This window comes from Equus caballus, chromosome 20 (assembly GCF_041296265.1).
Source record: "Equus caballus isolate H_3958 breed thoroughbred chromosome 20, TB-T2T, whole genome shotgun sequence".
NCBI lineage: Eukaryota > Metazoa > Chordata > Mammalia > Perissodactyla > Equidae > Equus > Equus caballus.
In genome coordinates, this window is record NC_091703.1 from 12,843,039 (window position 1) to 12,856,552 (window position 13,514).

At 34.4% G+C, this 13,514-nt stretch overlaps 1 non-coding gene and 2 pseudogenes across 1 annotated transcript; 2 read left to right on the top strand and 1 right to left on the bottom strand.

Annotated features, from left to right (window-relative positions):
- Window positions 1-407: 407 nt before the first annotated feature.
- LOC111772287 (U1 spliceosomal RNA) lies at window positions 408-571 on the bottom strand. The gene has a single exon (XR_002806080.2). It is a non-coding gene; the product is annotated as a U1 spliceosomal RNA (small nuclear RNA).
- Window positions 572-9,151: 8,580 nt separating this feature from the next.
- Window positions 9,152-9,963, top strand: LOC138919352 (52 kDa repressor of the inhibitor of the protein kinase pseudogene; annotated as a pseudogene).
- A 143-nt stretch (window positions 9,964-10,106) lies between these two features.
- LOC138919687 (52 kDa repressor of the inhibitor of the protein kinase-like) lies at window positions 10,107-11,314 on the top strand (annotated as a pseudogene).
- The last annotated feature ends 2,200 nt before the right edge of the window (window positions 11,315-13,514 follow it).

Genomic DNA, 13,514 nt, shown 5'->3' on the forward strand with positions numbered 1-13,514 from the left:
TTGTTTATTGATTGCTGGGAGAGGAGTGAAGAAGTTTTTAACTATAATTGCTAATACGTCTGCTTCTTTCTGTTGTAGCAGTTTTTGCTTTGTGTATTTTGAAGTTCTGTTGTTAGTTGCAAACACATTTATGCTTTTTGTATCTCCTTATATCGTCTTATGAATTTACCTCTTTAGCATTATGAAATGTCCGCCCTTTATCTTGGTAATATGCTTTGTTCTTAAGTCCCCTCGTCTGACATTGCTATAGCACCCTGGGGTTTTTTCAATTATTGCTTGTATTTATCTTTTCCATTCTTTTGTTTTTACCATATTTTTGCCTTTATATTTATTGTTGGTTCATTTTGTAGACAGCCTGTGGTCAGGTCTTGCTTTGTTGATTTAATTATTTACTTAATTTTTTATCTCAGGGGAGAGCAGGAACACAGATCCCCTCCAGCACAAATCATGCAGTCAAGATTCCTGCATGCAGCCATACTGCAGTGATCAGCACATCCAGAGTGCAATGCACAAGTCTCACGCCGGGAAAATCCCCTTCTTGATCATGGTATGTCTCCTGCCAGGTAAATATCAGTCTTGCTTTGAAAAAAATCAGTCTGACAATCTCTGCATTTTAACTGGAATATTTAGACCATTAATGTAATTACTGATATGATTGAATTTAAATCTATCATTTTACTATTTGTTTTATATTCATTCTGTCTCATCCTTTTTCCTTTTTCACTTCTTTTTCTTTCTGTTTTTGCGTTAATAGAGTATTTTTATGATTCCATTTTGCCTCCATTATTACCTTTTTTTTTTTATTTTGATGAGGAAGATTTGCCCTTAGCTAATATCTTTTGGCAATCTTCCTCATTTTTTTGCTTGAGGAAGATTAGCCCTGAGCTAACATCTGTGCCAATCTTCCTCCACTTTATATGTGAGTCACTGCCACATCACGGCTGACGAGTGGTGTAGGTCCACGCCCAGCATCTGAACCTGTGAACCTGGGCTGCTGAAGCAAAGTATGCCAAACTTAACCATTATGCCACAGGGCTGGCCCCCACTTAATTTTTGGATCTCTTTTATAACTTTTAATGGTTGCCCTCAGTTTGATAATATATATCGTTAAGTATTCATAGTCTACCATCAAATTGTGTAACACTTCTCTCTCTCTCTTTCTCCATATATATGTATATAAATAATGTTTAATCTGGCACACTTTGGCTCAGTCAAGTTAACACTTGAAATTAACCATCACACCTTACTTCTTAGAATTTCTGTAATCTTTATTTCTTTGTGTACAACTAAGTTTCTAGTATTATAGTCTTTCTGATAAAGTACTTGTTTAACTTTTCTTTTTAACACAGGTCTGCTGGTAATAGATCACTCAGCTTTTGTTTGTTCAAAACAATATTTGACTTAATTTTTGAAAGCTATAGAATTGTGGGTTGATAGGTTTTTTTCCTTTCAGTACTTTAAGGATGTAACTCCATTGTCTTCTGCATTGTATACATTTTAATAAGAAATCTTCTGTAATTTTATTTGGACTACCTTCAAGATTTTCTCCTTATTGTTGTAGCCAGCAGATTGAATATTATTTGTCTAGGTGGATTCTTTTTTCCACATTTATGCATCCTGGGATTCCTTGACTTCTTGGATATGCATTTTGAAGTCTTTAATTATTTTTGTTAGCTCTTCAAATATTTTTTCTGCCCCGTTCTTTTGTCTTTCTTTTCCTTATATGCCATCTGACTTCTCTTCTGCTCAAGCTTTGACCCAGGTGGGACAGTGCTTGCATCCTTAGAAGGGCCTGCCTTTCTTTAAATTTCAGACTTCTAAGCTGTCCTACAATCTTAATTCTCTGATGGGTTCAAAAAGAGTTATAATTTTACAGTTTTTCTGTCATTTTCTTGTTATTATGATAGAAGTGATGTTTTCTTTTCAGTTTTCTACATCTTAAGGATAAATGAAACTATGTAATTTTTTATTTTGCTATAATTTAAAATTTAGATAAAAGTTGCACAAATAGTAAAACTCCCATAAAACTTTCACCCAGATTCAGCAATCATTATATTTGACTCATTTGCTTTGTTTTCTCTCTCTGTCTCTCTGTCTCCCTCTCTCGTTATATGTTTATATCTATCTATATCCATATTTATGTTTCATACGATTTATTTGAGAATTGGTTAAAGTTTTACCCTGAATACTGATTATTTTTGTGAGGACTTTTCTTTATAAACAATAGCATATTTATCAAAATTAGGAAACTTAAAATTAAGAACATATTTCAACGATGGTCTATATCCACATTTTTTCAATTTTCTCGATAATATTCTTTTAGCTATTTATTTCTTGGTCCAGGATCTAATCATGCACTTAGTTGTCATATCATTTTAGTTTCATTTAATCTAGAAGAGGTATTCAGGCTTTCTTGACCCTGACATATTTGAAGAACAAAGGCCAGTTTTTATGTAGAATTTCTTTCAATATAGGTTTGTCTCATGACTGGGTTCAGGTTATGAGATTTTGGCAGATATCACACAAATAGTGTTGTGTCATTCTCAGTGTGTCATGTTAGAAGGCACACGATGATAGTTTGTCCCAATATTGGTGATGTTAGCATAATCACCTAGCTAAGTTGTGTTTACCAGATTTCTGCATTGTAAAGTTACTCTCTTTCCTCTTTGTAATTAATAAACTATTTGTGGGAGAATTATTTGAAGGGTGTACAAAAAACTGTTCTTCATCAATTTTTTTCACTTACACTTTTAGCATCCATTGATGATTTTCTAAATCCATCATTCATTCTACCTTTATTTATTGGCATACTACTTTAAGGAGGAGAGTTCTCATTTCTCTCAATCAATTAATCAATTAAAGTATTTATATCAGCATTGATTCATGGATATTGTTTTATTCAGTGGGTTGTAATTCATTACTGTCATTATATATTTTTTTTTTTTAAAGATTTTATTTTTTCCTTTTTCTCCCCAAAGCCCCCCGGTACATAGTTGTATATTCTTTGTTGTGTGTCCATCTAGTTGTGGCATGTGGGATGCTGCCTCAGCGTGGTTTGATGAGCAGTGTCATGTCTGCGCCCAGGATTCGAACCAACGAAACACTGGGCCGCCTGCAACGGAGCGCGCGAACTTAACCGCTCGGCCACCGGGCCAGCCCCGTCATTATATTTTTTGATGCTCAAATTACATATTTTGGCCAGCAGGAGCCCTTTAAAGCCAGTTTCTGTGTCCTTTTTACATGTCCCCTCATTGTTTGAGTACTTTCTTACTTTCCAGGATAACAAGATGCTCCAGGCTTAGCCTTGATTTTGCCTGCTGCAGCCCTGTAATCAATCATCTTCCCAGAAGTCCCTGTTTCTTTTAATGTGGAATGATATTTAGAAACCAAGATCTTGGTGCTACATGTGCTTATTGCTACTAGTGTATTATTGCTAGGCCCTCTCAGTCGACAGAGCTAGAAAGTATGTGTATGTGTGTGTATGTATATGTGTTTACATAGACATCCATGTATGTATATATTTATATGTAATAAGTATATGTATAATTATATAGAGAGATATATACACACATGCATATATAGACACATATGTCAATAGTTATTTTAATATCTATCTACTAAAAACCATCATTTCATACTGATATTTTTCTACTGCAAACATCACAAGGTAGATTGCCATTTTATCCATTTCCATATGGAACTTCCATGTCAACAGCCAGAAACCTGACTCTCATTCTTTAATTATGATATATGTATCATATATAATAATATATATATATATATTTTATTAAGCCTAGAGTACACAGAAGGACTTCTCAGAATTGTCAACCCATATCCTTTTGAAAAACAATCCTACTAACCAGAACTCAATATTTCTTTATAGTTTTTTAGGTAAAATTTACCTACGTTGAAATGCATAAATTGTAAATGCTCAATTTAATGATCTTTAAAAATTTACATACTCCTAATATCATAGTGAAATTTAACCCCTTCTTTGAAGATTGCCTTGGCTAGCCTCCATGTGCAACCTGAACATTGCTCTATTACAAAACTTACTGCAATTATTTCTCTGTGGACTATGTTCACCAGACTGTGAACTCGCTAAAGAAAGAGACTATACCTCTTCATTTTTGGGTCTCCAGTTTCAAACAATATCTGGTATATAAGAAAGTAAATGTTTGTTAAATAAGTAAAATGCCATTGGAACAAATCTGCAGCTTTAAATAAGTTATCTGTGTAATTTTAAAGCTAAGATCTGCTAACTGCTTCTACTAAACCATCAGCTAGGAAAGTTATGATAAGAATTGTCAAGACATGAAAGGAAAAGGAAGGCAGCAGTTGGAACGCTAATAAATCATTATGTTCTTATCACTCTTTACAAAGACATGAAACTCTTAATCTTTCATGTAGCCTTTGAAATTGGTGGGTGGCATGAATTACTATCACTATATTTATATAGTAAAGCCTTCAGCTTTAGCAAGATATGTAAAGGTAAATATAGGTTACTTGTCCAAAACTTAATGGAGAAGGACATTTTTGTAGTTCCTGGTTGATATTCTGACACCTGAGATTTATTATTTTCAGTTGTCTAAAAGCAGAGCATAATCATCTCTGTTGACAGACAGCTATTACTTCAGTACTAACTATCTTGGTAAAGGAAGAGGCTACATGAATAGAAATTTGATTATGCAGTTGCTTTGGAGTCATGTCTGGAGTTGCTCTTCTTTTTCTTAAAAAAAAAAAGCAAAGAAAATATATGTACTCTTTTGGATGTAATTAACAAAATGTTTCTAATTCCTGTGAGAAACTACTACAGAATAGTTTTGTTAAAGGAACCCTGGAAAGAAATCAGAACACCTGGATTCTGGCTATGGATCATCCACTTGTCTACTTAAAAACTTAGTAATTCTTAAATAAAGCTACTTCATATGATTATTATAAAGGCTAAATAAGATGATAATGATAATAATAATAGATTACATTTATTGGGAGCTTACCATTTGCTAGACACTCCCATTTATTTATTTAAATCTCACAAAACCGCCTGAAGTTTATCATTATAATTTTTGAAAGATGAGAATCTGGAGTTTGGAGAAATTAAATAATTTGCTCAAGGTCACACACTTAGTAAACTGGTAGAGTATGGATTCAAATCCAGGTCTTTCTAATACTAAAGTATGATTGTAATTGTACTTCTTCCCAAACGTGTAAAGTGCGTAATCAAATGTCTGATGTATGTTATATAATCAAGATGTGCTAGTTCCTTTCACTTCTTCCTCTACACCCTCTAGGGCATCTCAAACATACTAACAAATTTAACAGCCACCTAAATTGTATTATGTCATCAGGTCTGTGTTTCCACCTCAAACGTCCCTTCCCTAAACTCAAGAACTGTGCATCCAACTTCCTGAGTGTCTGATAGGCATCTCAGCTTCCAGATGGCCTTAACCAAACATTACTTTCATGTTAAATGTCTTCCATCTCTGGTCCCTATATCAGCAAATGGCACCACCATTCATCCAGACACCTGAAATAGGTATATGAGAGTCAGGAGTTTTCTTGTAGTTCCCTTATCTGTTTCAAGTCTTTATACCTTATTGATGTGCCTAGGACAACTGACCAAACTTTCTAATCATTTAAAATTCAGCTTAAAAATCATCTCCCCTTTGGATCTATGTAATATCAACTAAGCAGTATCACCTCTGTTCAGCTGCCATCCCACGTATATAATTCCTTTCTTACACTTTATCATACCGTATTTTAGTGATAAATTTTTATGTTTTTCTCTTCCGCTACACCAACACAGTCCATTAGAAATTTTGGGGTGATGGAAATGTTCTATATGTGTTCTAGAAAATACTGTAATGGACAGTGTGGAACTAGACTCTGAGCTCTGTGAGGGCAGAGACTATCATATTCACTTTTATATGTGCAATACCTAGAACATAGCAGATCCCCAGTAAACATGTGGGGAATAAACAAATAAATAAATCAATGAATAAATAACATATTTTACCACGGTAGAGTAGGGGAAAAATCTATTTATTACAAACCCCAGGTAACTGCTCCATGGAGGTAGTGGGGAAACTAATTAATAAACTCTGATTTCTCAGTGAATAAAAAGTTGATGCCAATAGGTTTCTGGTAATGGAGAAGGAGCTTCTGTCAGGTCAACTCACTCTCAGATAGCAACTATAAACTTTATCTAAAATATAAAATACAATAATCTGAAGGCACCCCAGAGGAAGTGAAAGAAACTGGAAGTAAATCTACATTTGAAAGAGTTAAATGACACAAGATAATTTTGCTGTTTTGATACAGGGTTTGAAGCTAGACTCTACTGCAGCTTGCTGGGTAGCTAAAATTCCAACAGAAATCCATAGTCTTACTGCCTTGGAGAGTCATAGGACAGAGTTTTTGGAGATCATGCAGCTGGAAAGTAAGCAGGAAAATCCTGGAAAGGTGAAAGCCATAGGCAGGGTGGGGAGAGAGAGATTCTGTATATAAACTTGGCCAAAATCTCTAACTGACCTCTGAACTACATATGCATGGGGTAAACTCCAACTAGGCCATTTAATATGCAATTATATGCAGGGGAATGATACAAATTAACAATGATTTATTGTCAGAAACAATGGACACAAGAAGATCATAAAATGACATCTCTAAAATGCTGAAAGAAGAAAAAAGTCAACTCAATGTAGTGAAAATAACCTTCAAGAATGAAAGCAAAATAAAGACATTTTCAGATAGATAAAAGCTAAGAGAATTTTTAGCAGTAAACTTGTAGTACAAAAAATGTGAAAGAAGTTCTTCAGGTAAGAAGAATTGATGGCAAGAGACATTTGAATCTTCAAAAGAGAATGAAGTACCAAAAATGATAAATGTGTGGCTCATATAAAAGATTATTGTTTTCCTCCTAATTTTTTAGAAATATGCATGACTGTTTAAAGGAAAAATTATAGTATTTTACTGTGGGATTTATAATATTTTTAGATAAAATATATATGACAACTAAAAAGTAAAGAAGGAGTTTAAAAATTTCTATTTTTTGAAAGGTTATTACACTTTATATGAAGTGGTCCAATATTAAATCTAAGTAGACTGTGAGAAATTAAGGATGTATATTGTGATCCCTAGAGCAACCATTTGAAACACTACAAAATGATATGACTAAAAAACCAAAACCCATTAAAAGGGAATTCCCAATTAAATCAAAAGAAGTTAAGAAAGTAGAAACATAGAATCCAAAAACAAATGCAAAAAATGGATGGCACGAATGGAAAACAGCTAGTAAAGTGACAGGTCTCACTATCTCAAACATAGCAATAATTGGATTAAATGTAAATGAACTAAACACTCCTGCTACAAGTCAGAAATTCTCAGAATAGATAAAAGAGCAAGACCCAACATAGTCTCTCCACAAGAGATGAATTTTAAATATAAAAACACAGATAGGTTGAAAGTAAATGATAATAGAAGATAAATCATGCAAACAGTAAATTAAGAAGGTTGGAGCAGCTATATTAACATGAGATATAATAGATGTCAAGACAGAGTATTACTAGAGATAGAGACATAACAGAACAATAAAAGGACAGATTTGGAAAAAGACATAACAATCATACACATATGTGTCTAATAAAAGGTTCAAAATACACTAGATGAACAAATAATGTAAATAAAGGGAGAAAGAGACAAATCCACAATGATAGTTAGTTTTCTCTCAGCAATTGATAGAAGAAATGGACAAAAAATCTGTATAACGCTATCAAAGTTCTTTACCTAACTGACATTTATAGAGCACTACACCCAACAAGTGCAGGATAAATATTCTTTTCAAGTGTACATGGCATGTCACCCAAGATAAACCACATTTTGGGCCATAAAACAAGTCTTAATACATTTAAAAGGATTGCAATAATACAGAATATGTTTTCTGACCACAATAGAAACTGATAACATAAGGTATAAAACCCAAATATTTGGAAATTAAACAACACACTTGTCAATAGTGCATGAGTTAAAGGAAAAAAATCACAAGATACATTAGAAAAGATTTCAAACTGAATTACAATGAAAATGTAGCAAATCAAACTTTGTGGGATACAGCTAAAGCAGTGCTTAGAGGGAAATTTATACCTTTTAAATGTCTAGATAAGGAAAGGATAAAGGTTCTACAGCGAGACCTAGAGAGAGAAGAGCAAAGCAAATCCAAAGTGAGTAGAAGGAAGGAAATAATAAAGCGAATAAATCAATGAAATAGAAAACAGATAAATGATAGAGAAAATTAGCACATAAAAAAATTCTTTCGAGGGGCTGGCCAGTGGCAGAACGGTTACATTTGTGCACTCCACTTTGGCAGCCCAGGGTTTCACCAGTTCTGGTCCTGGGCATGGACATGGCACTGCTCATCAGGCCGGGCCAAGAAGGTGTCCCACATAGCACAACCAGAGGCACTCACAACTAGAATATACAAGTATGTACGGAGGTGCTTTGGGGAGAAGAATTTAAAAGAAAAGAAGACTGGGAACAGTTGTCAGCTCAGGTGCAAATCTTTAGAAACAAAAAATTATTTTGAAAGGATAACGAAGTTGATAAGCCCTAGATTGCCTGATCAAGAAAACAATGAGAGAAATTCCCAATACCAGGGAAAAATGTATGAATATACTATAGATGCTATAGATATTATGAACTTTATGTTAATAAATTCAAAAACCTAGATGAATGGACACATTTCCTGAACAATGCAATTTACCAAAACAGACACAAGACAAAATAATAAATTTAACTAGCCCTACATCTATTAAAGAAACTGAATTTCTTATTGAAATCTTCACTCAAATACAACATCAGGGGCAGATGGTTTCACTGGTGAACTCCCTTAAACATTTAGGTAAGAAAAGATAGCAATATTACACAAGTGCTTTCCAAAACAGCAGAGGAGGAAACACTTTGCAATGTGTTTTATGAGGCCAGCATGACCCTGATACTAAATCTACAAAGATATTTCAAAGAAAGAAAATTAAAACACTAGTCATGTCAAATTAGCCACCTGGTTGGTTTCCTTTCCCCACTACCAACAGGAGGCAGGCTGCCCCGAATTTGGAGGAGGGAAGAGGGGAGCAGGCAGGCTGGCTGGTGGGATACAATGCCAAACTTCTGCACAGCCCCTGACTTAACATAGAAATGATGCAATCCAATCTGACTTTCTTCAGGTTCCTGCAAGATCTGGACAGAAGGCAGAAGTGGGTGAAGAAATGTAGGACAGCTGACTCAGAAGATAAAATGCCTGATCAACTAAGTAAGCGTTATTGCCAAACACCTTCAGAACTCTATGATTTGTAGATCTAGTACATAAGAGACTTCTGTGAGATTATGCTGTGCCAGCAATAGTTGACTTTACCAGTCATCTGAACAATCCACGTGGTAGACACTGAAAACGGAAAAAATAGCTGAGTGATAATGAATTCAGAACACACACACAGAAAAAAAATGATGAGACTTCTGAACAGGAAGAAACACATAAATAAAGAAACAACAGCAATACTCAGAATTCCAATGCAGAGGAAGAAGGGTAAAGAACAAGACGAAGACGTTTTCTCCTTAAACTTTGAAGAGAATGAAAATGAAGTTCACCTAAAATCTTTATTTGAGGTTTAATTCTTATAAAGCACACATCTGGATTAACATGAGGCTGACAAAATCTCAAAAGATCTCTTTTCCCCTGATAATGTTCCAGTAGTGCTGGAGTGCAGAGTGTATTCTGGTGAGGCAGTTCTAAGAAAGTGCTTTGAGACAATAGCAGTCAACACATCAATCCGTTTGAAAACACAGCAGAAACAGGTGCTGGAGATCTGCGAGAGCTCCATGGGGGAAGGAACAGGGATATGAGAGGCTCTCCTCTTTTCCACTGTCACCGATAATAGGGTGGACATAGCAGGGGAAGAGCGATCACCAGGATTGATGAACCTCAAAACCAGAGCGAGGAATATGGACTTTTGACCTCTTGAAGCTGATGCAGAAATTTTGGCTGTGAAATTTCTCACTACAGTAACTGAGAAGCGGGCAATGACCATGAGCACTGGTGTGAGCTGGCTTAGATTATGTCTAGTGGGCTTTCTCCTCAAACGCAAGTCACAGTAACTAGAATTTTAGGGAAATAACCCCAAGATATCTATGCTCTCTCTTTTTCCTCTGCCTTAGAATGTTGTTGTCAAAAGCAGTGTCTATTGTGGGAGTATCTGTTGCTCTGGGAGCAATTAAAGATAATTAAAGATGTTTGTTCTTTTTTCTGTCAATCACAACTGCTTTAGAACTCAACAATATAATGTCTGTCCTCTTTCAGTTCTATGAAGGAAAAAAGGCAAATGAACTGAAGGAAATTTGCTATTCTGAATGTATCGGCAAGTATGACATTTTTAAAATTTTTGTGGAACTCCTGCAAGTACTTAGGTTTAAGTGGCATAAATAATGATACAAATGTTAGAGGGAATCACTTTATAGCTGGTTGAATTTTTGTTCTCTTTAGTCCAACTGACTTTGCTTTCATTATTATCATTGTTGTTTACAAAATGTCCTATTTTTAAAAAGAGCCTTTGGAAAAAATCTCCAAGGCCACGCCTCTGATGTCTTCTTTGTAGCAGGCAGCTTGACTGCAGAGTTGCATTATGTGAAGAGATGGAAAATATTTATGTTTATCATAAATTTTGATTTGAGAGAGCCATGGATTTGGCACCAAACCTGATATTTAAATAAGATTTCCTGAGAAATTCCTCGGGCTCAGCAAGATAATGTAGAACTCAACTAACCTTTGAGGATTACTACAAACAAATAGTGTTCCAAAAATGAAGCATGTGACTTAGGACCTTAAGGATATTTTCTTAGAACAGCACCTCACAGTTCTTAAATATTTATCTCTTGTAGCCTCAGTCATAGAACAGCTCACACTCTACACCATGCCAACCTGTACCAAACTGACCTATCCAATCCAACACACTCTCTGCCAGCCTTCTTTGTTGGAGGGTCAAGCTGAAACACAGAGGAAAAGAAATGGAGCTTCTATCACCAGGTACAAAGCCCCCATAGTCTCCAAGTTTTTTCTTAATGTCTGTGCGTTACTGAAGGTCCTATATATTCTTCCTTCGTGACGTCTGAGGAGAGCTATGAAATTAGATGAAAACATCTTAAAGCAAAACTAAGAAATACTTCAACAGACCAAAGGTCAAATAATTTAACTTCACTTAACATAAATCTTGATACAAAATATGATCTTAATTTCATGGTAGACACATATATCAAACTATACATTTAAGACAGGGCTTCCCTTAAATACTTTTTAAAAACACTGAAAATGCCTAAGAGAAGTTTGAACATAGGTTTTATCCCTGTACTTGATATTTGGAGGAAAAGCTGTAAGGTGTGTATACGCCACTTAATCGCTGAATATTTGCTTATGAGCCTTTCATTGATTTCATTAAACATTGATAAACCACCTGTTAAATGGCCACTGTTTGAACTTTCATTCTTTGAAGACCTCTCTTTTCAGAAGACAGTATTGAAAAGACATTTCATTTCCGTGTGATCTCTGTTTGTCATACTCTGGGGGTATTTTAGTTAAGTCATTTTGAATTTAACATTATTATTACTATGAATCTAATTATCAGGTATTAGTTTCCAGTTCTTTGAAGAAGTAACTGTTGGGGAAGTGTGGGGAGGACTATATTTTGTAAAACATTACAGTAAAACTCAGGACTGACCAGTGACTGGCAGGTGTTTTAGTAAGCTGTTAAAAATCTCTAATAGGCAGTTGAGGAAATTACCAACACGTAGAAGAAACTGTGAGCTCACCAAGTAGAGATTTCAGTGTAGATTTTCCCTCGATTAAGTGAGTGTAAAGAGAAAATTGAAGTTTGAATAGAGAGCAATCCATTGTTGTTCCACATCTGGTTGTTATTTATATTCATTTGTTGAATTTATACCTTAACTGAGTCGTAAGCTTTGTAGCAAGTGCATATTGAACATTTTTGTTTCATGATCAACACAGAATCAGATGCCAAGGATACTGACCATCTATTTGATTGTTTTCTTCTCAGGACCACGCCCACTACCTCGTCTTGATTTATAAGAATTCCTGGGAAAAATAGAAATTTTGTTGTTTATGTAGGAACAATACAGAAATTATTGCTGTTATTTTTGGTGAGAAAAGCAAATTTTGTACAGTGAATTTTAATCTAAATAAAATGTGAATTTTATCTTTTTAAAGAAAATTGCCAAAAGAAAAATCCTTTATAACCATAGATGCAAAACTCCTTAATAAAATATTGGGAAATCAAATCCAGCAATATATTGAAAGATTGATGCTCCATGACAAAATAGAGTTTATCTCAAGAATACAAGGTTGATTTCACGTTCAAAAGTCAATCAATATTACTTATCATATTGACAGAGTAAAGGAACAAAACCATAAATCATTCTCAATAGATGCATAAAAAGCACTTGACAAATTTAAAAACTCATTCATGATATTAAAAAAAACTCTAAGTAAGCTAGAAATAGAAGGGAACTTCCTCCACTTGATAAAGGATATTGATGAAAATCTTACAGTTAATATGATGCTCAATGGTGAGAGACTAAGCGTTTTCCCTCCAAGACTGCACACATGGCAAAGATTTCCCCTCTTAATGTTGTAATGGAGTACCTAGCCATGGAATAGGGAAAAAAAGAAACAAAGAACATAATGTGTGTTTTTTAAGAAAATTCTAGGGAACCTATAAGTAACTACTGGAACTGATGAGCAAATTCTAAAATGTTGCAAGATACATAATCAATATTGTAAAATCAACTATTCTTTTATTTTTCATTGGTTTTCTGCTAACAAAATTTTAAAATTTCATTTATAATAGCAATTAGAAAACGAAATACTTAGAAATAAATTAAACAAAAACATGCAAGATCTCTCCACTAAAATTTACAAAACATTGCTGAGAGAAATTAAGGAAAACCAAATACAAGGACATATATACTGTGTTCATGGATTAGAAGACTCAAGTGAATTTGAAAGTAGGAGGATTTACGCTACCTGAATTTAAAATTTACTAAAGCTACATTAATTAAGATGGGTGATACTGGCATGAGGACTGACAAATATCAATGGAACAGAATAAAGAGCCTAGAAATAGACTCATACTCATGCAACCAATTAATTTTCAAAAAAGGCACCAAAGCAATACACTGGGGCAAGGAAAATCTTTTCAACAAACGGTACTGGAATACTTGGATAGTCAACTGGGAAATGTTTATCCAAAGGAACCTGGGTGTTCTTCAGCATTGCTCTTGTCCAATACACTAATCTGATGTGTTGTCCTTTTCCATCTACAAATTAGTAATATAGTATCAGCCAAGCAAAGCACTGTTTCCACTATTATGATAATATTCCTACTGCAGGAGCATTATTTTTCTTTTCATAAAAATAAGCTTTTTAAATTATAAAAGCAACAGTTTTTCATAAATGG